The 27,725-nt window shown below is 38.0% G+C and overlaps 1 long non-coding RNA gene across 1 annotated transcript in view; it reads left to right on the forward strand.

Annotated features, from left to right (window-relative positions):
• The window catches only part of LOC119876816, an 89,229-nt gene that overhangs the window by 60,286 nt on the left and 1,218 nt on the right, over positions 1 to 27,725 (forward strand). The gene's annotated exons all lie outside the window — the stretch shown is intronic.

Consider the following 27,725-nt stretch of genomic DNA (forward strand, 5'->3'; position numbering starts at 1 on the left):
GAAATGGAAGGAAATGGAAATGGAAATAAAAATATGGATCGTGAATGTTTTCTTTAGTGTCATTTTTTATATAGAATAAAACAAAAACAAAATACATCCTTATGTTTAAGATAATTTAAGAGGAGTCTCACCTGATGATGGGATGAATTTGAGCTATTTTAACATCTTTCCTAAACTTGCAAATTCCACACTACAAATAAGAGAAGCCTTTTTCAACCAAAGATCACTGAATGTCAAACTGATAAACAGCTTGCATCACCTTTTTAGTAGCAGGTTGAGATACCTACAGTGTAGCTTGAATCTTTAACTTTTATTATTCCTACCCAACCGGCTCCTGCTTCCTGCAGCTTCTTTCTTTGCCACTACAACGGTTCTATCTTCCATTAACATGACCTAATGTGGCCCACCATGGTGTTTGGTATCCTCCCCCCTGGGCTGTGACTATATATGATTAATAAAACTACTGTCAATCTCATAGGTGCAGTGTCGAGTGTCATGAGTTCAGTCACGTCCAGAACCCAAGGACACTCCCTCCCTCACCAATCGGATGAAGAGGTGAACAGAATATTTTATCTCTTCCCCAACCAGCTCTGCTTTCTGCAGCTGCTGCTGCCTTTTCACTGCTGAAACAGTTCTCAGTCTCCCATTAGGCTAACCTCCTGGCCACAAGAAAACCATCAGATTGTGCAAACTTTGCACCTGCTCCAACCAGTGCACTCTTTACCCTGCAGATAACCCACAGCCAGTGCCATCCTACTAAGCCATTAAAACCATCTGCTGCCAACTCCTCTGCAGCATCTCACTTACCCTTGTTCCTCTGTCTCCAGACTCAGGAGTTAGAGCCAAAGATAATCTTATGTGTTTTTGCAGAGTAGGCCTTTAGTACAGGTTTATTTACTGGTTTGGTACTCATTGACAAAAGGTGCTTGAGTGGTTAGGACAGGGGAATCAGTGTCTTTCCAAACAAAGGTGCATTCCTGTAATGAACACATCAACAATACAGGCATGGATCTTCATATTTGCCCTTCCTGCTTCACAGTTTATAGTGAAGAGTACACAAGGAAGACAAAGTACCTGAAAAGCCGCTATGGACTCTGGACATACAACTATAAATTCATACTCATTTGTTTCAAGAAAATTTCTCAAAGCCAGACTCTGCTTCATGTTTTTTCAAAAAAAATTTTATTCATTTGAGAGACAGAGAGAGAAAGAGAGCACAAGAACAGGGGGAAGGAGCTGTGCTGTGTCTCAGTATCAGAAAATATTACCGAACATCTTAGATGAGCCAAGGTGCTGGGGACAGAGAAGCACACTATTCAGCAGCAATATTTTTATACATGAGTGTTTTTATCAATGCTCAATAGTTAAAATTTGCGGGGAGTTGGACAGGAAACCCCATGTTAGTGTCAGGCCCCAAGATCACCAGCGTTCAAGCAGCAGGTTACAGTGTGCATTAAGTGTAGCAAGCAACCAGAGGCACTAGAGGGCAGCACCTGCCCACCCAATGCTCCTAGCCCAGCAAACTTAGCGACAAACTTTAAAAGGTCCACTGTTCCAGTGACTCTCAATCCTGCCCTTACATCAGACTCACTGGGAAGCCTGTAATAATATAGATTTCCTGGCCTCATCCCAGACTTAATGAGTCAGAATATCTAGGGGCAGGGCCCAGCAATCTATATATTAAGTATCAAAAATAACTCTTAAGCAATAAAGCACTAAGGTCTGAGTGTATATTTGGGAAATACTGGCAACAGCCAAGCCCCAACCTCGGTTTTACTGAGATATAATTGACATATAGTATTGTATTAGTTTAAGGTGTGCAACATAATGATTTATACCTAAATATATTGATAAATTCTTATCACAGTAAATTTAACATCCATGTCCTCACAGTTACAATTTTTTATGATGAAAATTTAAAAATTAAATCTACTCTCTTAGCAGCTCCCAAATATACGATATATAGTATTGTTAACTATGGTCATCATGCTGTATATTAGATCCCCAGAACTTACTAATCTTATAATTGGAAGTTGGTACCTTTTAACTACCTTCCTTCCTTTCCTCCATCCTCCACCTCCTGCCACTGACAGCCACAAATCTCTTTTCTGTTTCTGTCAGTTCAGGATTCTTTTTAGATTATACATAAAAGTGAGATAACACAGTATTTGTCTTTCCCTGTTTATTTTCACTTAACATAATGCCTTAAGATTCATCCATGTTGTTGCTAAAGGCAAGGTTTCCTTCTCTTTATGCTTGATAACATTCCATTGTGTATATATATGTACCACATCTTTATCCATTCATCTATTGATGGGCGCTTGGGTTCTTTTCCATATCTTGGCTACTGTAAATAATGCTGCAATGAACATGGAGATGCAGATAGTGATTTTGCTTCCTTCAGATATATACCTAGTATTGGGACTGGTGGATTATACAGCAGTTGTATATTTAATTTTTGAGGAACCTCCATACTGTTTTCCATAGCTACTGTGCCAATTTACATTACTACCAGTAATGCACAAGGGTTCCCTTTTCTCACCAGCATTTGCTATCTCTTGTGTTTTTGATGACAGCCATTCTAACACATTCGAGATGATGTTTCATTGTGGTTCTGATTTGCATTTTGCTGATGATTAATGATACTGAGGACTGCTAGCCAATTGTATGTCTTCTTTGGATAAATGTCTCTTCAGTTCCTCTGCTCGCTTTTTTAAAGTGAGCTCCACACCCAGCGTGGGAACCCAATGTGGGGCTTGAATTCATGACTCTGAGATCAAGACCTGAGTTGAGATCAAGAGTCAGATACTTAACCAACTGAGCCACTCAGCACCCTGATCAACTTTTAATCAGATTTTTTTGACTACTTAGTTGTATGAGTTTTTCTAATGTATTTTGTATATTAACCCCTTATCAGATATATGATTTGCAAACATTTTCTCATTCCATAGTTCATTATGTTGTTGATGATTTTGAAGATGTGCAGAAGCCTTTTATTTTTTTTTATTTTTTTGAAGCCTTTTATTTTTTATTTTATTTTTTTCAGAAGCCTTTTAGTTTGATGCAGTCACGCATTTATTTTTGCTTGTGTTGTCTTTGCTTTTGGTGTCAAATCCAAAAAAATTGTTGCAAAGACTGATGTTAAGGAGCTTACCCTCTCTGTTTTCTTCTAGGACTTATGCAATTAAAGATCTTATGTTCAAGTCTTTAATGTATTTTGAGTTATGTATATGGGTAAGACAAGGGTCCAATTTTTATTTCTGTTACACATGGCTCTCCAATTTTCCCAAAACCATATACTGAAGAGGTTATTCTTTCCACGTTATATATTCTTGGCTCCTTTGATCATATATGCATGAGTTTATTTCCAGGCTTTATCTATTCTTTATCTATTCTGTTCCATTGATTGGTATATTTTTATGCCAGAACAACAGTTCTTATAGTGTTGCAGATCTATGTGAATATATGATGAAACTAGGTCTCTCTCCTCACACTCAAATTTGGATTCAATTTCAGAGGGTCACAGATTCATTTATGGAAACTCTAGGATGCCCAAGGAGGCTAGTTAAGAAACTTGAGTATATGCAGAAACAAAGACAATAGCTGAAAGTCCTTCATATTCTGAGAAGTTATAGAAAAATAAGGAAAAACAGAAGACACAAATTACCAATACCAGGAATGACAGAAGTGACTCAACACAAATTTTAGATGTTAAAAGGATAATAAATTAGTATATAAAATTTTTAATATTATATATATCAACAAAATAGATAAAATGAACAAATTCTATAAAAGACACAAACCATCAAAGCTTACTCCAGAAGAAATAGAGGGGAAGGTTAAGAGGTGGGGGAGTAGGGGGGATCCTAAGCTTGCCTCATCCCTTGAACACAACTAAATAAATATCAAAACCTTCTATACACCCAAGAAATTGATTTGAGAACTGAGTGAACAAACTACATGCTAGAGATTAAAAAAACAAAAACAAAAACAGACCGTACTGTGCGAGCTACGGAGAGTTGATTTGGGGGAGAAAAATGCTGCATGCTGTGGAGGAGAGGGAGTCTTGATCAGGGAGAGAGGACGGAGAGGGAGGGAGGGGAGGAAAGGAATGGAGGGGAAGGGAGAAAGAGGGAAAAGAGAAGGAGGAGGGAGGGAGAAGGAGAAGGAGAGGGAGAAAGAAAGAGAGAGACAGAGGGAAAGAGAGAGAGAGACAGGGAAATCTGGCAGTGGATTACACGAGAAAAACTTTTGCCCAAAACCACTGACTGGGAAAAGGAGAGGGGCTGACTACTGCAAGTTTTTTTTTTTTTAAGATTTTTATTTATTTATTTATTCATGAGAGACAGAAGGAGAGAGAGAGAGAGAGAGAGAGAGAGAGGTAGAGATACAGGGAGAAGCAGGCTTCCAGCAGGGAGCCCAACGTGGGACTGGATCCCGGGACTCCAGGTTCACACCCTGGGCCGAAGGCGGGCACTAAACCACTGAGCCACCAGGGCTGCCGTGCAAGTTTTTATAAGCAAGGGAGCACAAAGTCTGAAGTTTTAGAGCCCTCGCCATTGCCAGGGTTGTGCCTGGCAGGTTTAGCAGTGCTCTGGTGGGGAAGGAGGGCAGAGACCAGGGAACAGACAGAGTGGTCTGGGGATCTCTTGGATTACGTAGGGAGAAACAGTTCCCTTTCTTGGGAGTGCATTTGGGAGTGGGGGCACAGCCTCTCTGGGGACAAAAGACCCAGCAGATGCCATTGAGCTAAATAGCATAGGAACAGGGACACTGGCCGAGGGCAGGGAGCCTTGGTGCTGGCTTTCTGCTATGCTTTACCATAAACTCTGAGCACCCGCTGAGGCACAATCATTTTCTGTGCAGTGCAGTGCCCTCCCCACCAGAGGATCAGCGAGGGTCCATGCCACATGGTCTCTGAAGTTTGGAGTTTTGAAACCCAGCCTTGCCTGAGATAAAACATGGGCTTGCTGGTACTGCCTGGCAGGCAGACAGCTCAGACACAGACAGGATGAAAGAGGGATCTGGCTGGGGACACAGGAGGGGCGATTGTTTGCTCTTCTGTGAGGACTTCCTGAGGAGTGGCAGGTGCAAGCTCCCCACTCTGGAGAAGAGAGAGTGGGTGATGCTATTTTCCTCCCACTGCCCATCTCAGTAAGCAAAACAGCTCCACCACGTGGAGGCTGGAACCACTTACACCACGGCCCACCCCACACTGTGCCCTGCAGGTGCATCTCCACTAGGGCAGGTCTACCTGAGAATCAAGGTAGCAGGCTCCACCGCCAGAAGACCAGCATAAACCTCTCCTAGCACCTAGGCTACTACTCAGAGAGTGCTGCAGAGCTTCAGCTCTGGGGAAATAGGATCTAGCTTCCTTTCTTTTTCTTTACTTTTTTTTTTTTTTATCTATCTTCTTTTAACAAGCAGACTAAAACACACCTACGATCTAGCTTCCCTTTTTTTTTTAAATTAATTTATTTTTTATTCTTTGGATCCAGCTTCTTTTAACAAGCAGACCAAAACATGCCTAGGATCTAGGTTCCTGTATTTTCCTTTAAAAAAACCCAACATCTTCTTAATACAGCCATTACTTTCAAAAGCAGCAATCTGTTAGCAGTATCTAACAGATACAAAAAATGACCCAGACAAAATGATAAGACAGAAGAATTCACCCCAAATGAAAGAACAAGAAGTCAGAGAAAGGTATTTAATCAGTATATATAGAAGATGTCTGAACTATAATTTGAAATAATAATCATGAAAAAATAAAATAGAATAAAATAAAATAATAATCATAAGGACACTAGTTTGGCTTGGGAAAGCATAGAAGACACTAGAGAAAACAATAAAGCTGAAGGAAGAGGGAAAGAAAGGTTTTGGATCATGAATGTAGACTTTGAGAACTCAGTAACTCCTTAAAGTGTAGTAAGATTCCAATCATGGGACTCCCAGGAGAAAAAGAGAAAGAAAAAGGGGCAGAAGGTTTATTTCAGCAAATTATAGCTAAAAATTTCCCTAATCTGGGGAAGGAAGTGGACATCGAAATCCAAGGAGCACAGAGAACTCCCATAAAATTCAACCAAAGCTGGCCATCATCAAGACATAGTCACACTCACAAAATAGAGAGGCAAGAATCCTGAAAGCAGCACGGGGAAAAAAAGTCCTTAACTTACAAGGAAAGACACATCAGGTTCACAGCAGGTCTGTCCACAGAAATTGGCAAACCAGAAGAGAGTGGCAGGATATATTCAACATGCTGAATGGGAAAAATTGGCAGTCAAGAATATTTTATCCAGCAAAGCTGTTATTCAAATAGAAGGACAGTTAAAGAGTTTCCCAGACAAACAAAAATGAAAGGAGTTGTGATCTCTAAACCAGCCCTACAAGAAATATTAAAGGGGACTCTTTGGGGAAAAAAAAAAGAACAAAAGCAACAAAGACTAGAAAGGAACAGAGAACATTACCAGAAACATTAACTTTATAGGTAACACAATGGCAGTAAATTCATATCTATCACTGATCACTCTGAATGTAAATGAACTAAATGTTCCAATCAAAAGACATAGGGTATCATAATGAATAAAAAAATAAGGCCCATCTATATGTTGCCTATAAGAGACTGATTTTAGACCTAAAGACACCTGCAGATGGAAACTGAGGGGATGGAGAACCATCTATCATGCTAATGGATGCCAAAAGGAAGCCAAAGTAGCCATACTTATCTCAAACTATATTTTAAAACAAAGACCGTAACGAGAGATGAAGAAGGGCATTATATCATAATTAAGGAGTCTATCCATCAAGAAGCTCTAATAGTAAATATTTGTGCCCCAAACTTGGAAGCACCCAAATATGTAAATCAATTAATAACAAACATAAAGAAACTCATTGATAATGATACAGTAATAATAGGGGACTATAACATCCCACTTATAACAATGGACAGCTCATCTAAGGAGAAAATCAACAAGGAAACAATGGCTTTGAATGACACACTGGACCAGATAGACCTAATAGATATATTCAGAAGATTTCATCCTAAAACAGCAGAATACACCTTCTTTTCAGTGCAAGGGAACATTCTCCATAACAGATTACATTCTGGGTCACAAATCAGCCGTCAACAAGTACAAAAAGACCAAGGTCATATCATGCATATTTTCAGACCACAACACTATGCAACTTGAAGTCAACCACAAGAAAAAATTTGGAAAGACCACAAATGCAAGAAGGTTAAAGAGCATCTTTCTAAAATATTAATGGGTTAATCAAGAATTAAAGAAGAAACAAGGGGGTATCTGGGTCATTCACTTGCTTAAGAATCTGCCTTTGGCTCAGGTCATGATCCCAGGATCCTGGGATTGAGCCCCAAGTTGGGCTCCCTGCTGGATGGGGAGCTTGCTTCTCCTTCTCCCTTTGCCACTCCCTTCACTCATTCTCTCACTCTCCCCCCTCCCTCCCTCCCTCCCCCCTGTCTCTCCCATCTCTCTAAAAAATAAATAAAAATCTTTTAAAAATAATTTAAAAAGAAGAAATGAGAAAGTACATGGAAGTAAATGAGAATGAATACATGACAGTCCAAAACCTTTGGGATGCAGCAAATACAGTCACAATATAGGCCTATCTCAAGAAGTAAAAATAGTCTTAAATGCACAACCTAACCTTACACCTAAAGGAGCTAGTAATGCAACAGCAAATAAGGCCTAAAGCCAGCAGAAAATGGAAGTAATAAAGATTAGAGAGAAATAAATGATATAGAAACAAATAGACAAAAACAAAAACAAAAACAAAAACAAAAACAACCCTAGTAAAACAGATCAATGCAACAGAGAGCTGGTTCCTTAAATTAAAAAAATAGATAAACCCGAAGCAGGACCTATCAAAAAGAAAAGAGAAAGGACCCAAATAAATGAAGTCATGAATAAAAGAGGAGGGATCACAATCAACAACACAGAAATACAAATAATCATAAGATGATACTATGAAAAATTATATATATACACTTATTTACATACATATGATGGAATATGACTTAGCCATCAAAAAGAATGAATTATTGCCATTTGTAATGATGTGGATGGAGCTAGAGTGTATTATACTAAGCAAAATAAGTCAGAGAAAGACAAATACCACATGATTCCAATCATATGTGGAATTTAAGAAACAAAACAGATGAACATAGAAGAGAAGGAAAAATAAAATAAGGCAAAAATAGAGAAGGAGACAAATCGTAAGAGATTCTTAACCCTAGTATACAAACTGATGGTTTCTGGGAGGGGAGGGGAGTGGGGGGATGGGGTAACTGGTTTGATGGGCTTTAAGGAGGGCACATAATGTAGTGAGCACTGAGTGTTATGTGCAACTGAGGAATCACTAAGTTCCAGCCCTGAAACTAGTATAGACTATATGTTAAATGGAACCGAATAGAGAATCCAGAAGTGGACCCTCAACTTTATGGTCAACTAATATTTGACAAAGCAGGAAAGACTATCCATTGGAAAAAAGGCAGTCTCTTCAATAAATGGTGCTGGGAAAATTGGACACACACATGCAGAAGAATGAAACTAGACCATTCTCTTATACCATACACAAAGATAAACTCAAAATGGATGAAAGATCTAAATGTGTGAGACAAGATTCCATCAAAATCCTAGAGGAGAACACAGGCAACACCCTTTTTGAATTTGGCCACAGCAACTTCTTGCAAGATACATCCATGAGGCAAAAGAAACAAAAACAAAAATGAATTATTGGGACTTCATCAAGATAAGAAGCTTTTGCACAGCAAAAGAAACAGTCAACAAAACTAAAAGACAACCTACAGAATGGGAGAAGATATTTGCAAATGACATATCAGCTAAAGGGCTAGTATCCAAGATCTATAAAGAACTTATTAAACTCAACAGCAAAGAAGCAAACAATCCAATCATGAAATGGGCAAAAGACATGAACAGAAATCTCACAGAGGAAGACATAGACATGGCCAACAAGCACATGAGAAAATGCTTGGCATCACTTGCCATCAGGGAAATACAAATCAAAACCACAATGAGATACCACCTCACACCAGTGAGAATGGTGAAAATTAACAAGACAGGCAACAACAAATGTTGGAGAGGATGTGGAGAAAGGGGAACCCTCTTGCACTGTTGGTGGGAATGTGAACTGGTGCAGCCACTCTGGAAAACTGTGTGGAGATTCCTCAAAGAGTTAAAAATAGAACTGCCTTACGACCCCGCAATTGCACTACCGGGGATTTACCCCAAAGATACAGATGTAGTGAAACGCTGGAACACCTGCACCCCAATGTTTATAGCAGCAATGTCCACAATAGCCCAACTGTGGAAGGAGCCTTGGTGTCCATCGAAAGATGAATGGATAAAGAAGATGTGGTCTATGTATACAATGGAATATTACTCAGTTGTTAGAAAAGACAAATACCCACCATTTGCTTCGACATGGATGGAACTGGAGGGTATTATCCTGAGTGAAATAAGTCAATCGGAGAAGGACAAACATTATATGGTCTCATTCATTTGGGGAATATAAGAATTAGTGAAAGGGAATAAAGGGAAAGTAGAGAAAATGAGTGAAAATATCCATGAGGGTGACAAAAGATGAGAGACACGTAACTCTGGGGTAGTGGAAAGGGAGGTGGGTGGGGGGTTGGGGTGACTGGGTGATGGGCACTGAGGGGGGCACTTGGCGGGATGATAACTAGGTGTTATGCTATATGTTGGCAAATTGAACGCCAATAAAATTTTTTAAAAAAAGGAAACAGAAAAAAATTTTAAATCCACTTTTTTTTGCCATTTAAATATAAATAAATAAATAGATAGATAGATAGATAGATAGATAGATAAATAAATAAATAAATAAATGCCTCTAAATGAGGAGGAACAGACACAAGGGTAAGGTAGGAGTCAGCATTCCTCATCTTTACAAGTAGATTCCATCTTGACAGACAGAGTTCTGTGAGCCATTTGGTTTCTTCAGGATGGACAAGCTATAATTAAACTGAAAAGAATGTGGAGTACCTGGCTGGGTCAGTCAGGGAAGCATGAGACTCTTGATCTCAGGGTTGTGAGCTGGAGCCCCATGTTGGGTGTAGAGATGACTTATATTTCCCAGTGTAAATCAACATCTTAGTATTATAATTTATGTCTCGTATTCTTTTTTTAAGATACAGTTTTTAACTAATCTCTAGATTACATGTCTCTTCCTCCTAGTAAGTAGTCTCTATCCTCCTAGCCAGCTGCAGAGGCAGGGAGAGCAATCCTAAACACCAAGCTACTGCAATGACCATAATCCCCAGCCTCAGAGGAGAGCGAGTGCTACTATTTCCCAGTCTAAACTGCCTTCCTAAAAAAAAAAAAAAAAAAAAAAAAAAAAAAAATAAACTGCCTTCCTCTTGTGTGCCTTTGTTTTCTTCCATTAGTATAAAGTAGATTCTATTAAAGAGTATTTAATGAATGAAGCATGAGGAATAATAATGTTATCTAGAAGTGAATCCTGAACACTTAAAAGTTGCATGTTTTCAGCTTGGTAGGAAATAATAAGTAGTTATACAAAGGTACTCAAATATCTCAGAGTGTGACTGGTATACACAAACTGCTATATAAGTGTCCTATAAAGAGGAGAGAGATTATTTTTGGCTGAAGTGATCTGGGAAAGCTTCATGTAGAAAATGGCATTTAATCTAGTGCTTGAAGCAGAAAGAAAATTATAATGTGTGAAGTTGGAAGAGAAAATGATCCAAATGCAGGCGTCAGTATGCTCACAGAGGTTGCTGGTGTTTCTGTGTAATGATATACGGGGATAAGAAAAGGATTCTTGAAATACTTATTTTACTCTGGGTATATTATTTTGTATATATTTTATCTCAGTGCAGTGAGGTTTAGACTTCATTTTGTCTTTGTGTGGAAACTCCGAGGTCGGGATGTCTCCCTATAGCTGTATTTTTCTGCATGATGTGGCCATAAACTGTGGAGTTAGGTCTCCTGAATCTGACCATATGTGTTCCTAGGTATAAACTTCTGTGTGGGTGCATTTCTCTGCAGATATTTTGGTCTTTGTGGGTGTGTGCACATGCAGTCCTGAGGGGATAGGAAGGAAAGACAGAGAAAGGAGTAGCAGGGTGGCAGGGTATGGGGGAAGAAAGCGGGGTGTTGACAGGAACCTGTCTGAAGCCCAAATATGAAACTGATACACATAATGAGTATTTTAAGTAGTTGATAATTCATTGTCACATGGACCTCAGAGGTTCTTTTTCTAATAAAACAACATTTATTGGTAAAAAACTAGCTTTTCAAAATGCCATATTTTATCCGTCACATTCTATCTCTTCTCATTTGTCCTTCCTTTCATCCAATTTAACCCTATTTTTGGATTTTTTTTTAAGTTTCTTTTCTTCTTCTTCTTCTTCTTCTTCTTCTTCTTCTTCTTCTTCTTCTTCTTCTTTCTTCTTCTCAAAAAGAAAGCTTTATGTTTTCTTTCTTTTCTTATCCTTCCAGTTTTAATCCTTTCTTCATTGAAGTTTTCTCCCTGTTTTTCCTTTCTCTTCTAATGTATGGAGCTAATACCATACCCCACCCATACCTCAGAATCAATTGTATTTAAATTGGGAAAAGGGTTATCTCTTGTTGTAAAGATGTTTTAGGCTCAGTCTTGGGCTTTTGTCTCCACTGTCACTGCCACAGTCAGTTCATTCACTGGTTCAACAAATTTTAATTGGGTGCTTTTGTGTATGTCAAAGGCCTTGTTCTAATTCCTGGAGAAACAGAAAAAATACCTAGCATAGACAACCAAGTATATTAATTATCATCTTTAATGAAAGTAACCAACTTTTCCATCCTCCAGACATAGGAGAAAACTAAAAGACAGAGATGCAAAAGTGAGTTAGCTAGTTTTTTATAGGTATCTATTATATATCATCTTAAGAAAACTGAGGTAGTAAATAATCATCCAATGCATTTGCGTATTTATCATATTTGTTAATATATTGCCATTTTAGGAAATAAGGACAAATCAAAATTAGGGTTAGTGAGCAATATTTCTACATTTGTTTCTTAGAAATAGTCCAGGCATTTGGGGATTGTTTATTAATCAACTTGATTGTGTGTTTAATGATTAAAGTTGTAAAGTTAGTTAAGAATCTGGAAATACAATTTTAGCTAATGAAATATTATATATCCTTATGAATTCTAGAATTATAAGAATTTCATAAAATTGAACTCCTTTGAAAAGATATTATCACCATTTCACTTACACTAATATATACATATATAATATGTGTATAATTGGTATAGAAAATATATTTGAAGAAATAATGGCTGAAAATTTCCCAAATTTAATGAAAGTTATAAATTCACATTCAAAAAACTCTGGAAAACAGCGGTTTCTTACAAAATGAAACGTACTCTTACTATATGATCCAGCAATCATGCTCTCTGGTAGTCATTCAACGGAGTTGAAAACATATTTCCACACAAAACACTGTAGCTTTATTTATAATTACCAAAACTTGGAAGCAACCCAGATGTCCGTCAATAGGTAAATAGATAAACTGGTACATCCAGACAATGGAATATTTTTCAGCACTAAAAAGAAATGAGCTATCAAGACATGAAAGACATGGAGGAAACTTTAATGCACATTACTAAGTGAAAGAAGCTAATCTAAAAAGGCTTCATATTGGGGTGCCTGGGTGGCTCAGTGGTTGAGCATCTGCCTTTGCCTCAAGTTGGGAGCCTGGGGTCCTGGAATTGGGTCCAGCATTGGGCCCCTTGCAGGGAGCCTGCATCTTCCTCTGCCCGTGTCTCTGCCTCTTTTATTGGGTCTCTCAATAATGAATGGCTACATATTTTTTATTCCAACCGTTTGACATTCTGGAAAAAACTGAACTATGGGTGACGGGAGAAGGATAAATAGGCAGAGTATGGAGGATTTTTAGTCAATGAAAATACTTTGTATGATACTATGATGATAGATACATGTCATTATACATTTGTCCAAACCCCACAGAATGTAACAATAGGAATGAACCCTAGTGTAACTGTGGGCTTTGGGTGGTTATGATGTGTCAGTGTAGGTTCATCAGTTCTGACAAATTTACTACTCCGGTGAGGAATGTTGATAACGGAAGAAGTTATGCATTGTGGTGGCAGGGTTATATGGGAACTCTGTACCTTCTTCTGAATTTTGCTGTGAACCTAAACTGCTCTAAAAAGATAGTCTTTTAATTTTTTTTAAGTGGAAAAAAATCAATGGGAACTCTTGACACCAAATTTAGTACTTTGAAATAATCTGTAACTTTTTTTAAATGGGCAAAAGACTTGTACAGACACTTCACCACCAAACATGTACGGACAATTATCATATGGTTTCACTTATATGTGGAATTTAAGAAACAAAACAGATCATAGGGAAGGGAGGGAAAATAAAATAAGATGAAATCAGAGAGGGAGACAAACCACAAGAGACTCTTAACTATAGGAAACAAACTAAGGGCTGCTGGAGAGGAGTGGGTAGGAAGATGGGGTAACTGAGTGATGGGCATTAAGGAGGGCATGTGAATGTAATGAGCACTGGGTGTTACATGCAATTGATGAATAACTGAACTCTAGGGCTCCTGGGTGGCTTAGTTGGTTAAGCGTCTGCCTTTGGCTTGGGTCATGGTCCCAGGGTCCTGGCTTGGGTCATGACCAGGGTCCTCAGGTGGGAGCCCGCTTCTCCCTCTCCCTTTGCCCCTCCCTGCTGCTTGTGCTCTCTCTCTCTCTCTCTCTCTCATATAGATAAATAAAATCTTTTTTAAAAAACCCGAACTCTACATCTGAAACTAATGATACACTATGTGTTAATTAATTGAATTTAAATAGGATAAATAAAAAAGATGTACAGATGATAAATAAACATAAAAAGATGTTCAGTATTATTACTCATTAAGAAAATGCAAATTAAAACCACAAGGAGATACTAATATATATACATATATATATATATATATTTCTTTTTTTTTTTTTTTTTGCATAAGGGAGATACTAATTAACCTAATAGAATGCCTAAAAAACAAACTGAAACAATAGTGAAAACTGACAATACAAGTGCTGATGAAGATGTGGAACAACTGGAACTCTCATACATTGGTGGTAGAGATGCAAACTGGTACAGTCACTTTGTAAAACACTTTTCCAGCTTCTTACAAATTTAAAATATTTACCATACCAGTACCTTGAGTACACCATCCTTTCAGATAGTTTTTGAACATTCTCTCCAAGAAACTAACAATGAGTGCATTTGACAACTGTTTATCCTGCTTTTAAGCCAGCATCAGAACAACCTCTGTTCAAAGCTTTTAACCTAAAATATGCCCTAAAGAAGGGTATTCATAAATGAATTTGATTTTTCAGCCAGTGAGGTATTTTGCCCTGTGATTAGATTTTCTTGGCATAGAACAATTAGTTGTGTGATTTTGTAAGTGCTTGAGTGAAAGAAAGTGCTCACAACATAGGTGGGTGGGTGGGTATGGACCCAACTTATCAGTAACAACCTTAGCTAGTAGTTCATGCTTTAGTGAGAAGGAAATGGGGAAACGGTTACTACCATTTGGAATTCATAGAGTATATTGGGGAGAAAAACATTTTTAAACATATTAAACCTCATTGTTGAAATAATAAATTTGGGGTTTTTTTTCCTACTTTGGAATTCTAGGGATTTGAGAGAATTCCAGAATGTTGTTAGCCTAAGTCCCTCTTTTGAGCAAGGCTCGGCCTCTATGAGAAACAAAAGATGGTATGGTAGATGCAGGGAAATATCTTGGTCCACACACAGTTCAAGCTCTTACGATCCAAAGGTTTCTGTTTTCTGGCCTTTAATCTTCTATGTCTTCCTCAGTACCATGTAGCTCCAGCTCTTAAAATAAATTTACTTGATGATGACTTTCACTGTCCTATACTTGTGCTCTGAATTTTTAAGTGTTAGCAATGAATACAGGGATGAGACCAGATGAACCCTCTCATTTTTCAGTATCCCTATGAGTATTAATCCTCTTGATAAGTCATAGTATTCTCATAAGAGCTAATCAAATTTTAAGATGGTAAGAGGGTTAGGGCAAATTTTGTTGACATGGAGGATATAGGCAGAACTCACTTGGCATAGTTCCCAAATGCACAAATTTCAGTTCCACAGTCAAGTTAAATAACACCAGTTCCTAAACAACATAGTTGAGATTTCAGTTACCACTGTAGATTAGCTGTGAGTAACTGCATGAAGTACAAACTTCACTATTAACCTTTTAGTCCACAAATCACTATGTAAATAACAGATAAGCATTGTGGTCAGTGGCCAATGCATCACTTCTTTCAAAGTCTATCAGTGATTGGTCACTGTGTGATTATTCAGTTTCCACAGAGATAACAAAGATTACAGTTGTATTGCCTCTTTATCTTTGGGTGATAAACCATGCACACTCTACTAAAATAAATACTTGAAAAAGGGAAGTAGTCAACAAAGGTGAGAGTATAGTAGAGAAACAAAATAATCCTAGGGGTGAAATTGGAATAAATGTAAATGGAGTTATAAAAGAAACAGCTGACCATGGATGACATTGCCATCATTTGAGAGACCCTAGATATGTAGCAAAAGGAATGTAGTAAAGACAAACTTAACATAAATGGGTAAAGGATGATTGTGTGCCCGAAAAAGTGATGCCAGCAAAGTACTTCACATTAAAGTAACTCTCAAGACACATTTCATGACATTGAAAGTGCAAAGATAAATGTTGGAGGCTAATCCAGGCTTCGATTAGTATGATAATCTGCGAAGTCATAGAGAAAATACTCACTCCATACCCTAAATGACATTATAAGAAGGCAAGAATGATTCAAACCATTCATGACACACTTTTTTCGTAGTAAGTGTTTTTTTTTTTTTTAAGGTTTTTATCAATTTATTCATGAGAGAAACACACAGAGAGGCAGAGACACAGGCAGAGGGAGAAGCAGACTCCCTGCTGGGAGCCTGATGCAGGACTCAATCCCACATCCCTGGAATCATGACCTGAGCCAAAGGCTGATGCTCAATCACTGAGCCACCCCGGTGCCCCTAGAAGGTGTTTTATTACAATCTTAGCAAGACAGTTCAGTGGGTATCTGAAGGTTTAAAGAGAAATATATACTTTCCAGGTACATGAACAATAATACAGTAAAAAGAAAAATCCTTTTTTTCCTACATAAATTAATCTGTATCTTTTAAAAAAAGATTTAATTTATTTATTTGACAGAGAGAGAGAGAGAGAGAGAGAGAGGGAGCGCACAAGCAGGGGGAGCAGCAGGCAGAGGGAAAGGGCGAAGCAGGCTCCCAGCTGAGCAAGGAGCCCAACGTGGGGCTTGATGCCAAAGTCCTGGGAATGACCTGAGCCAAAGGCAGTCACTTAACCAACTGAGCCACCCAGGCACTCTTATTCTGTATCTTTGAAAAATTTTAAATCACTGAATAGTTTGATTTAAAAACTCACAGTTTTGGGGCGCCTGGGTGGCTCGGTTAAGTGTCTGACTCTTGATTTTGGCTAAGATCATGATCTCAAGTCGTGAGATCAAGCTCTACATTAGGTTCCATGCTCAGTGGGGCGTCCGCTTGAGATTCCTTCCCTCTCCCTTTCCCTCTACTCCACCCCCTGCTCATGTGCTCTCTCAAATACAAATAAATCTTTTTTAAAAAAGCTTTAAAAAAATCATAAGCTTATGAATACTAGAGTACTGATGAACAAAAATCATGGGGGATTTTTTGTTTACCAAGTTATTAAAGTGTTTACACCTACAAAATTCCTCAGTGTTGAAAAAAAGATATAAAATATATCCTCTAAAATGTCTCCTATAAGCAGGAAAGACCAATCTGCAAGCCTTAAGATAAGTTCAGAGTTTAGAGGCAGATGAAGGGAAAATCCTTAGCAAGTAGCATCTTGTTTTTGTATAAAAAATGAAAACAACACACTTGAAATATCAGTATTTCATTATTATGATATATGGGGTTGGAAAGGAAGGTAGGTGACACAGGTAAAGTGCTATTTTCAATCACATATTAGCTATTTTTTTAAATGACTATATAATACCTGCCTCTAGGTGGCGCAATGGCCCCTGCACTCCAGCCAGGCTCTCCTGGCTGCTGAGGAAGCCTGATCAGGAGGTGGCAATGCCCCCTGAGGAAATTAAGATATTTAAATACAGGTTCCAGTCCAAGATAGCCCTGCAGGAAGACCCTGAACTCACCTTCTCCACGAAACACAAAAATTATACCTATTTAAGAGCAATTCTTCCTGAAGAAGAACCGAGGGCCAAATGAACAGCTTCTGCACAACAAAAGAACAGCAAAAGAACAGGAAATGAGAACAGCAAGAGAGACAAGACATGGGTGCCCGCTGTGTGGAGAGCCACAGGATCTCTCCGCTTGCACCCACTACAGATTCAGCTATCTTGCCAGAGTGACTTCTGTGTAGAGAGCCCCAGGACCTCCCAGCCTGCACATGGCCTCGCAACACCTGCTTTAGCAGGGCACCCCTAGCAAAAGTACCCAGGGATCTCCTCATATCTACCCACTGCAGCTTCAGCTGTCCTGCCAGGGCACCCACTGCACAGAAAGCCGTACACCCCCCAGTCCACATTGTGCCTTATCTCCAGCGATGCTCTGCCAGGGTACTCTGCACCGAGAGCCCCAGGACATCTTGAATAATGCCCACTTCAGCTTTAGCTATCCTGCCAAGGTGTCCTCTGTGTCTAGAACCTCAGGATACTCTGGTTTGCATCCACTTTAGCCTTAATTCTCTGGCCAGGGTACCTGTAGTGTGGAGAGCCCGGGGCCTGTACCAATCCACACTCACTTCAGCTTTAGCTGTCCTGCCAGGCTGCCCACTAGATGGGTTAAGGCCCAGGACCCCAGTCCATACCAACCACAGCTCCAGCCAGCAAGCAAAAAGTCACCAAGCACAGGAACTATGCAGGGGATGTCTACACGGAAGACTATTCCTTCAACTTTAAGAGAAGTAGCTATTCCACCTAAAACACAGAAACACAGAAAAGTCAAGCAAAATGAAGAGACAAAGAAATATGCTCCAAAAGGAAGAACAAGACAATCTCAGAAAAAGATTAAATGAGACAGAGGTAAGCAATATGATGGATAAAATTTAAAGTAATGATTGTAAAAATACTCGCCAGGATGGAGAAAAGAGTAGAACTCACTGAAGTATTCAATATAAGGAGATGGAAAGCATAAAAAAGATTTGCCTCTCTCTTTTTTCCCCTTTGTCACCTGAAGATAATATTACACTGCATGTTAACTAACTGGAATTTAAATAGAACCTTAAAAACCAGAAAATATAAACAAAAAAACAATCAGAGTTGAAGAACACAATAACTGAAATTTAAAAATACACTAAATGGAATCAACAGCAGATTAGTGGATACAGAAGAACATAGCAGTGATTTTCTTTAAAGATTTTAAAATTATTTATTTATTCATGACAGACAGAGAGAGAGAGGCAGACACACAGGCAGAGGGAGAGGGAGAGAAGCAGGTTCTATGCAGGGAGCCTGACGCGGGACTGGATCCCAGGTCTCCAGGATCATACCCTGGGCCAAAGGTGGTGCCGAACCGCTGGGCCACTGGGGCTGCCCCATATCAGTGATCTTGAAGACAGGATAATGGAGAGCACAGCAAAAAGAGAAAAGAATTTTTAGAAAATGAGAATAGTTTGACAGATCTCTCAGACAACATCAAATGAAGAAATACATTATAGAGATTCCAGAAAAGAAGAGAGAGAAAAGGACAGAAAATTTATTTTTTAAAAAATTGCTGAAAGTTTCCCTACCCTAAGAAAGGAAATAAACATCTAGGTTCAAGAAACACAGAATGGTCCAAAAAAACAGGAGGCCCATACTTCAACACATAATAATTAAAGTGTCAATGGTTAAAGATAAAGACAGGATTTAAAAAGCAGCAAGAGGAAAGCAAAGTTACCTACAAGAAAAACTCTATAAGGCTACCAGCTGAATTTTAGCAGAAACTTTGCCAGAGAGAAGTGACACTATATATTCAAAGAGAAAAAATGTGCATCCAAGAATACTCTATCCAGCAAGGCTATCACTCAGAATAGAAGGAGAGATAAAGAGTTTTCCAGATAAACAAAAGTTAAAAGAATTCATGACTACTAAACCAGCCAATCAAGAAATGTTAAGAGGGACTCTGTGAGTCGAAACCAAAAACCATAAGGAAGAGTAAGAAAAATAGGAACCACAAAAGCAAAAAAAAAATTTTTTTTAAGAATATTTATAAAAATTAGTCAAGAAGGGCAGCCCCGGTGGTGCAGTGGTTTGGTGCCGCCTGCAGCCTGGGGTGTGATCCTGGAGACCCGGGGTCGAGTCCCGCATCAGGCTTCCTGCATGGGGCCTGCTTCTCCTTCTGCCTGTGTCTCTGCCTCTCTCTCGCTCTCTCTGAATAAATAAATAAATAAATAAATAAATAAATAAATAAATAAATAAATCTTTAAAAAAATTAGTCAAGAAGCACAAAATAAAATGATATAAAATATGATATCAGGATGCCTGGGTGGCTCAGTGGTTGAGCATCTGCCTTTAGCTCAGGGCATGATCCCGTGGTCCTGGGATCGAGCCCTGTGTCTCTACGTATGTCTCTGTCTCTCATGAATAAAGAAAGAAAGTCTTTAAAGAAATATGATACCAAAAAAAGAAATATGATACCAAATATCTGAAATATGGAGGGGAGAGAAGTAAACAATGAGTTTAAAATGAAGTGACCATCAGCTTAATATAGACTGCAAAATGCAGAATTTGTTATGTATAAATCAAATGTAACCACAAATCAAAAAGAGTAATAGACATGCAAAAAATAGAGAGTAAGGAATCCAAGTATATCTCTGAAGAAAACCAGCAAACCATGGGAGAGAGAAAGAGAAGAAAAGATCAGAGAAAACTACCAAAACAACCACAAAACAAGTAACAAAATGGCAATAAATACATCTTTTAATAATTACTTTGAATGCAAATGGACTAAATGCTCCAGTCAGAAAACACAGGTTGAAAGAGTGGATGAAAACACAAGACCCATGTATATAATGTGTCTAAAAAACTCACTTTAACCTAAAGACACCTGCGGATTGAAAGTGAATGGATGGAGAGACATTCATCATGCAAATGGATGTCAAAAGAAAGCTGAAATAGCAGTACTTACATTGGACAAAATAGACTTTAAAACAAAGCCTGTAAATAGAGACAAAGAAGGACAACACTACATTATAATAAAAGGAACAGTCCAATAAGAAGATAGAACAATTGTAAATATTTATGCACCCAACATGGAAACACCCAAATACATAAAACAGTCAATAACAAACATAAAGGAACTAATCAACAGTAATACAATAATAGTAGGGGACTTTAACACTCCACTTACATCAATGGATAGATCATGCAAACAGAAAATCAACAAGGAAACAGTGCCTTTGAATGACACACTGGACTAGGTGGATTTAACAGATATATTCAGAATATTCCATCCTAAAACAATAGAATACACTTTCTTTTCAAGTTGACACAGAACATTCACGAGAATAGATCACATATTAGGCCACAAAATAAGTCTCAACAAATTCAAAAAGATTGAAGCCATACCATGCATCTTTTCTGACAACGCTAGGAAACTAGAAATTAACCACATGAAAAACTATGAAACAACCACAAACAGATGAAGGTTAAATAACATGCTAATAAACAATGAGTGGGTTGACCAAGAAATCAAAGAAGAAATCAAACAGTACATGGAAACATGAAAAGGAAAACACAAAAGTCCAAATCCTTTGGGATGCAGCAAAAGCAGTTCTAGGAGGAAAGTTCATAGCAATAGGCCAATCGCAAGAACTGAGAAAAATCACAAATAAACAATCTAACCTGACACCTGAAGGAACTATAAAAAGAATAACAAAATCCAAAACCAGTAGAAGGAAGGAAATAATAAAGATTGGAGCAGAAATAAATGATACAGAACAAAAATAAAAAAATAAAGAAACAAAAAAATTAGATCAATGAAATGAAGAGTTGGTTCTTTAAAGAGATCGACAAAATTGATAAACCTCTAGCCAGATTTATAAGAGAACCTGAAGAAAAATAGAAAAGGCTCAAATAAATAAAGTCATAAATGAAATAGGAGAAATAACAATACCATAGAAATACAAACAATCATAAGAAAATATTGTGAAAAACTATATTCCAACAAAGTAGACAATCTAGAAGAAATAGATAAGTTTCAAGAAACATAACCTATTGAAACTGAACAGAGAGAAACAGAAAATTTGAACAAATCAATTTCCAGCAATCACTAATCAAAAAACTCCCAAGAAACAAAAGTCCAGGATCAGATGGGCTTCCCAGGCAAATTCTACCGAACATTTAGAGAAGAGTTAATGCCTATTCTTCTCAAACTATTCTGAAAATAAAAGAAGGAAAACATCCAAATTCATTCTATGAGGCAAGCATCACCCTGATACCAAGACCAGATAAAGACACTGCAAAAAATGAGTATGACAGGTCAATACCTCTGATGAACATAAGTGCAAAAATCCTCAACAAAATACTAGCGGGCACTTGATGGGATGAGCACTGGGTATTATGCTACATGTTGGCAAATTGGGCTCCAATAAAAAAAATTAAAAAAATACTAGCACATCAAACCCAACAATACATTAAAAAAATCACTCACCATGGTCAGTTGGGATTTATTCCTGGGATGCAAAGCTGGTCCAATATTTGCAAATCGATCAATGTGATACATCATATCAATAAGAGAAAAGATAAAAAAATATATGATCATTTTAAGAGACACAGAAAAAGGATTTTGGACAAAGTACAGCATCCATTCAGAAGAAAAGCCATCAACAAAGTAGGTTTACAAGGAACATACCGCAACATAGTAAAGGCTATATATGAAAAACCCACAACAAGCATCATGCTCAATGGGGATAAATTGGGAGCTTTCCTCCTAAGGTCAGAAATAAGGATGTCCACTCTCACCACTTTTATTCAGTATAGTACTGGAAGTCCTAGCCACAGCAACTAAACAAGAAAAAGAAATAATAAAAAGCATCCAAATTGGTAAAGAAGTAGAACTTTCACTATTTGTAGATGACATAATACTATATAAAGAAAACCCTAAAGACTACAAAAAAAAAAAAAACTACTAGAACTGATAAATGAATTCATTTAAGTCACAGGATTCAAAATCAATGTGCAGAAATCTGTTCAATTTTTATACTCTAATAATGAAGCAGCAGAAAGAAATTAACAAAATAATTCCATTTACAAATGCACCAAAAGTACTAAGATACCTGGGAATAAATCTAACCAACAAAGTTGGTACTGTACCAATAAGACCTGTACTCTGAAAACTACAAAACACCGATTAAAGAAATGAAGACAATACAAAGAAAGAGAAAGCTATTCCATGCTGATGGATTGGAAGAACAAATATTGTTAAAATGTCTATACCACCCATGATGAATCAATCAATAAAGTCTACTACTGGGGCACCTGGGTAGCTCAGTGGTTGAGTGTCTGCCTTTGGCTCAGGTCGTGATCCTGAGGTCCTGGGATTGAGTCCTGCATCAGGTTCCCCACTAGGGGCCTGTTTTTCCCTGTGCCTATGCCTCTGCTCCTCTCTCTCTCTGTGTCTCTCATGAATAAACAAATAAAACCTAAAAATTAATTAATTAATTAATTAATTACTTCTACTCCTGAGGCCAATAACACACTTTATGTTAACTAACCAGAATTTAAATACAAATTCTGAAACAAAGAAAAAATGTCTATAGTGCCCAAAGCAATCTATATTTAACATAATCCCTATCAAAATACCAACAGCATTTTTCATTGAACTAGAACAAAAAAATCCTAAAATTTATATGAAACCACAAAAGACCTAAATAGCCAAGGCAATTTTGAAAAAAGAAAAGCAAACCTGGAGGTATCACAATTCCAGACTTCAAATTATATTACAAAGCTGTAGTAATGAAAACAGTACAGTACTGGCATAAAAATAGACAGATAGATCAATGGAATAGAATAAAAAAACTCGAAAATAAACCCATAATTATGTAGTCAATTAATCTTTGCAAAGCCAGAAAGAATTCCCAACAGGAAAAAGTTTCTTCAACAAATGGTGTAGAGAAGACTGGTCAGCTACATGCAAAGGAATGAAACCAGACCATTTAAACCCTATACAAAAATAAACTCAAAATAGATTAAAGACCTAAATGTGAGACATGAAATCATAAAAATCCTAGAAGACAATACAGCTAGTAATGTCTCTGACAACAACCATAGCAGTATTTTTCTAGATATGTCTCCTGAGACATGGGAAATAAAAAGCAAAAATAAATTATTGGGAATACATCAAAATAAAAACCTTATGCACAGCAAAGGAAACAATCAACAAAACCAAAAGGATGGGCAGCCCGGGTGGCTCAATGGTTTAGCGCCTGCCTTCCGCCTGTGGCGTGATCCTGGAGACACCGATCGAGTCTCACATCAGGCTCCCTGCATGAAGCCTGTTTCTCCCTCTGCCTGTGTCTCTGCCTCTATGTGTGTGTGTGTGTGTGTGTGTGTGTGTGTCTTTCATGAATGGATGAATAAAATCTTAAAAAAAAAAAAAACTAAAAGGAAACCTATTGAATGGGAGAAGATACTTTCTAATGACATATCCAATAAAGGGTCAGTATCCAAAATACATAAAGAAGTGATACAACTCAACACTCAAAAAACAAATAACCAATTAAAAAAATAGGCAGAAGACATAAATAGATAGTTCTTCACAGAAGACATTCAGGTGGCAACAGACACATGAAAAGATGCTTAACATCACTCATCAGGAAAATGCAAATCAAAACCACAATGAGGTATCACCTCATATCTGTCAAAATGGCTAAAATGTAAAACACAAGAACAGCAAGTGTTGGAAAGGAGTTAGAGTAAAAAGAAAACCCTTTTGCACCGTGATGGCAATGCAAACTACTATGAAGGACGATATGCAAGTTCCTCAAGAAGTTAAAAATAATCACACTATTGGGTATTTGCCTAAGAGAAACCCCCAAAATCTCTACTCCAAAGGATACCTGCAGCCCTATGTTTATAGCAGCATTATGTACCATAGCCAAATTATGTAAGCAGCCAAGTGTCCACCCATAGCTGAATGGATAAAGATGATATGATATACACACACCCACACTATTATTTGGCCAAAAAATGTAATAAAATCTTGCCACTTGTATGGATGGAGCTAGAAAGTATAATGTTAAGTGAATTAAGTTAGTAAGAGAAAGACATATCATATGATTTCACTCATATGTGAATTTAAGAAACAAAACAAATGAGCAAAGGAAAAAAAAGGAGAAAGAGGGGTGCCTGTGTGGCTAAGGTGGTTAAGCAACTGCCTTGGGCTCACTCAGGTCACAATCCTGAGCCCAGAGGCTGGCTCCCAGCTCAGTGGGGAGTATGCTTCTCTCTCCTCCTGCCCCTCTACTGGCTTGTGCTCTCTCTCACCCACTCTCTCTCTCAAAAGAATACATCTTAAAGAGATAGAGAGAGAGAGAGAGAGAGAGAGAACCAAACAAAGAAACAGACTTTTAACTATAGAGAACAACTGACGGTTACCAGAGGGGAGGTGGGTAGGGGGATGGGTGAAATAGGTGATGGGGATTAAGGGGATGCATTTGTTGTGATGAGCCCTGGGTGATGTATGGAAGTGTTGAATCACTACGGTTTATACCTGCAACCAGTACAACACTGTATGTTAGTTACACTGGAATTAAAATGAAATAAAAATAAATAATAAATAAAATTGTATAACTAATAAAATTTTCAGATCACAATAAGATGGAAGCATAGGCTCTATAAATAAATACATAAATAAATAAGAAAAAATTTTAATGAACAAACAAAACTCAGAATCAGACCTGTAAAGACCTATACAAAGAACAAACTCATGGTTGCCAAGGCATATGGTTTGGGCAAATTGGCAAGGAGAGAGGGAGATACAGGCTTCCAGTGATATAATGAGTAAATCACAGGAATAAAAGGCACAGCATAAGGAATACAGCCAATGATATTATAATGGCATTGTATGGTGACAGACAGAAGCTACACTTGTGAACATAGCATAAGGCATAGTATACCATATAAACTTGTTCAGTCACTGTTGTACACCTGAAACTAAGGTAATGTTCTGTCAACTATATTCAAAAATTATTTTAAATAAATATAAAATAGCACACACTCTCTTACAGACTTTCTATTTTTTTTTTTTTTTTTTAGCAAACTGGAAACTACTAAACTATGAAGTTATTTTCTTAAAAATTGGAACAAAGCTTCTCTTTTAATGTCTCTTTTAAGAAAATCCTGAGACTGCAAGACAGTACATAAATATAAATTGTTACCATTTAAAACCAGTTAGCAATATGTATAAGAATTTTCCTAATGCTGTTCAAAACAAAAGTCAGAAATACAAACGAGGGGCAGGAAAGTAAGATTACATCAGTTAAAAAAGAAAAAAAGCTACTTTTCTTTGGTGTACTTATCACACAAATAAATATAAAATCACATACAAAAAAGTGCTATTTGGGAAAAAGTAGGGTATTCTGACTGTGTACACCACTGGAACATAGCCTAACCTTGGGGGTGTGGCTGTCAGAGAAAGCTTTGCGGAGGAAGGGACATTTAGATTGAGACCAAAAGAGTGAGTTAATTTGAAGAAAAGCATTCTACACAGAGGTAATAACCTATACAAAGGCCCTTATTTGGGGCCCCTGGGTGGCACACTCAGCTAAGCATCTGACTCTTGGTTTTGGCTCAGGTCGTGATCGCAGGGTCATGAGATCAAGAACTGCAGCAGGCTCCATGCTCAGCATGGAATCTGCTTAAGACTGTCTGTCCCTCTCCCTTTGCCCCTCCCCCTGTTCTCTCTCTTTCTCTCTCACTCTCAAATAAAAAATAAATAAATCTTTAAGAAAACCAAAGGTGTTGAACTGGGAAGAGCTTACACATGAGGAAGTGAAACAAGCAGTACAGAGTGGTGGTGAGTCCAGGTTCCAAAGTCAAATGTCCTGGATTTGAATCTCAGCGATACCCTCCACTTGCTGTGTGACACTGGATAATTTACATAACCTCTCTGGACTTTGGTTTCCTCAGTTATACCTACCATATAGGGTGTTTGGGAGGGCAGTAATTGTTTAATAAATATTGGTTTATTATTTTAATAACTGGTTACTCTAGAATAGTGCTACAGGGTGTTGGAGAGGTAGGCAGGGCCATAATATCATAGAGGCTTCTAGTCCTCGCTAAGAATTCAGGATTTATCCTAAATACAATGGGAAACCACTGAAGGATTTTAAGCAAAGGTGTAACATTCTGAAACTTGTGTTTTAAAACATTAATTAGCAAATATTATACTTCTGCTTTGTGGCAAAAAAAGATTCTTGTGAGCTAAACCTTTCCTATTAGTTCAACCTCCTTTTCATTTTCTCCTTTGCCCTTTGATCTTTTAATGTGTGATAGTCACTTTCTGGTAAGTGCTAAGTCCATTGAAAATCCAGTCCTCATAAGAGTGTTTTTCCCCTCCCTCCCCTTCCTCCTCAACCACCATGTCCTGGTGTAAGGGAAAGTTTATTACTCTTCCCTGGTGACATGGAGGTACAGCTGGTGTCCATGCTCTTTTTCTGCTGGCCTTCAGTTAAGCTGTTTCATTTTGTTTATCTCTAATCCATCCTTGTCAGTTTCTATCCTTCTGGAATCCATTTGGGACGAACAAGCACTACCACCAGAACTCTGGGGACACTGACCTCCATGATAGCCATCATCTCGATGACCCTGGAGTGTCTGGGTCTTGCTGTGTTCACAATATTCTGGGGTCATACGTGAACTTTCGCATCTTTTATATTATAGGTACAGACCACTGGGAACCAGCAGCATTATTTGAGAAGGTCTACCTAGACACTTACCTTCAGAGATGTTCCCCTGCTACCCACTCTCCCTTCTCCATCTCCATGTCAAACACAGAGCTTCTCCTAGGCTTGTACCTGCCACTAAGCTCAAAGCATCTCAGGTCGCTCTTCTCCCAATGTGAATACTTCTACTACACCTTCCCACCTCCATACCCCTGTCTCCATAAAAGTGCTTCCTTTTAGTTCATCTTCTCTGCAGGGAGTTTCCCCTTTACAATGTGTTCCTTCTTTAGGTAGGGACCATATTGGTGGAATGGCTGCAGAGGAGTGTGATTCGATTTGGGAAACATGTTTGGGGTTGGGATCTGTGAAAAAAAAAAAGCCACATTAGTTTATTGTCAAATAATCATCTCCAATTAAGTTGTTTGTCTTAACCACAAGATACAAGCTCCAAGAGGGATGGGTTTCCTTTCTCTGTTTTCTTAACTGGTATATCTCCAGTATCTGACACACAATAGATAACTGTGGAAAGAATGAAGAAATAGTATGAGCAACCAAAAAGATAATGGATGATTCTGTGCTGCTGGCACTGGGATCCACTGGAGGATTTTGACCAGAGGATTGAAGCAATCAGATTTACAGGTTACCAAATATTTTTGTTATGAACTGTACATTTGTGGTCCTGCCCCCTCCAAATTCACATGCTGAAATCCTAACCCCAATGTGCTGATAT

This window comes from Canis lupus, chromosome 11 (genome assembly GCF_011100685.1).
Source record: "Canis lupus familiaris isolate Mischka breed German Shepherd chromosome 11, alternate assembly UU_Cfam_GSD_1.0, whole genome shotgun sequence".
In the NCBI taxonomy this organism is placed as follows: Eukaryota; Metazoa; Chordata; class Mammalia; order Carnivora; family Canidae; genus Canis; species Canis lupus.